The sequence below is a fragment of the Montipora foliosa genome, chromosome 2 (genome assembly GCF_036669935.1).
Source record: "Montipora foliosa isolate CH-2021 chromosome 2, ASM3666993v2, whole genome shotgun sequence".
Taxonomy (NCBI): Eukaryota; Metazoa; Cnidaria; class Anthozoa; order Scleractinia; family Acroporidae; genus Montipora; species Montipora foliosa.
Window position 1 is genome coordinate 6,460,374 of NC_090870.1, and position 2,500 is coordinate 6,462,873.

General features: G+C 33.2%; 1 protein-coding gene across 3 annotated transcripts in view; it reads right to left on the minus strand.

Annotated features, from left to right (window-relative positions):
• Window positions 1-2,500, minus strand: part of LOC137992238 (protein argonaute-2-like) — a 57,503-nt gene that overhangs the window by 42,861 nt on the left and 12,142 nt on the right. Inside the window, exon 1 of one of the 3 annotated variants that reach the window (XM_068837448.1) lies at window positions 651-774. The exons of the other annotated variants lie outside the window; for them this stretch is intronic. The gene's annotated coding sequence lies outside the window, so the exon portion shown is untranslated. Of the gene's footprint in view, window positions 1-650; window positions 775-2,500 lie in introns of those variants that run through there. 3 annotated transcript variants of the gene reach the window in all.

A 2,500-nucleotide genomic window follows, 5' to 3' on the forward strand; every position in this document is an offset into this window, starting at 1 on the left:
CACAATGATTGACCAATAAAGTAAGAGAAAGTAATAAAGCTGTCAATCACTTAACCATGCAGTTGTAAACAAACTTGCCCTGGAGCATCAACTTGCACCCAAAAAAGCGGCAAAAAATGTAAGCAAACCGACAGAAACTGCAGCAAACGATAAGTGCTGGTTTTGCCCATTTTGATTCCTTGTTCAAGATGGAAAGTTTGAAAAATCTGTGAAGCCAACTTCGAGCAGCGAGAAAACAATGTTCAAGCAACTGTAGACAAACTGTCGGTGTATGTTGGATCAGATAGGCAATTAATTTAATTTCTATAGAAAAATATTTTTCAACACAATCTGTAAGGCCAAGGAAGCTTTTTTCATTTCAAAGGCAGGACAATAATTGATCCCAACGGTTTTAATATCTGCAAAGAAACATATTAGCTTTCAGTTTCTTCTTTTATTATTTAGTATTTGAATTTTCACAAATTAGTCGTAACAGTCTACCATATATTACATTTTTTTCCAGTATTACATCTACATCCATTTACTTAATATGTATATGTACATACATACATACATACATACATACATACATACATACATACATACATACATACATACATACATACATACATACATACATACATACATACATATATTTAGTATATACTCACTCAGTGATCTTGGTGTTTCAAGCACTCTGATTGGTTTGCTACCTCGGAGTAATTGAGCATTATTCACTCGGTCCAGATAATAGCAGGGATATCAATATTTTAAGAAAAAACACAACACTTTTTAAATTTAAAAACATGTTTCGACAGAAACTTCTGTCATCTTCAGTTTAAATTACAAAGTACAGAGTTGAATATATAGTGTGAACCAAAATGCTAATTAGCTGTAAGAACAAGAGGAAACATGACAATGTAAAAGATTACAAAGAGAAAGTTATGACATTTTTTAATTTCGAAGACATGTTTCGATGTTACAAACATCATCGTCAGTACAAAATATTTGAAAAACCGTTAGGACTTATATAACAACTAGGCGAAACTTGCATAATTAAATATGATTATGATTTTCTTGTCACTTAATCATATTTAATTATGCAAGTTTCGCCTAGTTGTTATATAAGTCCTAACGGTTTTTCAAATATTTTGTACTGACGATGTTTGTAACATCGAAACATGTCTTCGTAATTAAAAAATGTCATAACTTTCTTAAAGATAACAAATTACAAAGAGAGTTTTACATGTAAATTAACATGATAAAGTTGATGATTAAAAGTAGGTTTCTCCCATTGAATATGAATGGCTTCTTTTATCTTAAGTTGGAAGGTGGTGGAAGCGTGATCTAGGATGCTGAAACAGTCATTAGAGCACAAAGTGCGGCAATGCTCAGAATTCTGTAAATGTTTGTAGACGTGCGAGGTCCTATCACTGGAAGTGAGCTCACGTACGCGCATGGAAAAATGCCGGGTAGTTTCGCCGACATAGCAGGCACAACAGCCCGCACACAAAAACTTGTATACCACACCTGCACGGAGCCCATGAGGGACAGGATCCTTCACAATGAACATGTTGCCGATTTTAAATGATGAGAAAACTAACTTAACATCAATATTATTACAATAACGTTTAGCAAAAAGGCGAACCTTTTCTGCGTGGTAAAAGAAAAAGGACCAATGTAAGGTAATTTAAAGTAAAAGGTACGTATAGTGTCAGAGACGGAAGCCGGGGGATTACAGCCATGGCGAGTAAGTGTGAGGTAGCGATTAATAAAAAAGATTCTTCTGAAGGATTTTGGTAAGCTTTGTGATGTCGATCCTCATGAAAACCCAACCAAGTGTTGTTGATCTTGTAGGCTCTGTCAACAAGCGTGCGAATGAGACCCAGTTTGTAAGAACGTGATGTCAAACTAAAGTAATCAGTCAAAAGGCCCGTGAAGGTTTTCTTATGGTAAACAGGTACATTATGGTGGCAGAATATTATTCACTCCCTATGGAGTAAATAATGCCTGCTCCAAACAAAACAACATGGCCGATGTAAATTAACTCGCAAGCATTTCTGAATCGGAAATATTAATAAATAAATAATCTTTAATACTTGCACTGTATAGAGTGCATAACTCTATATGAATATAACCTTATGCGCTAAGTTTACAACAATATAAAATATAAAAATAAAATACAATTATCTCAAGAATATGATTACAAGAATAAAGAATATATACAAATAATTGTGCTAACTAGTATAATAAATAAAAATTAAAATTAAAATAAAAGTAAAAGTCAAATATAAGCTGTTTTGAACAGAAAAGATTTTAACAGAGATTTAAATTTCTTAAAATCTTGTTCCCTACGAATACTCTTTGGTAAACTATTCCATACTGTCGGGGCTGCTACACAGAATGCCCGATCTTCTAATGTTTTCCTTCTCTTAATTGTTGGGAAAGTTAGAAACAGTCCATTGTTGGAGCGAAGGTTATATTGATTGTTAGATTTAATCTTCATAAGTTCTTTTAAATA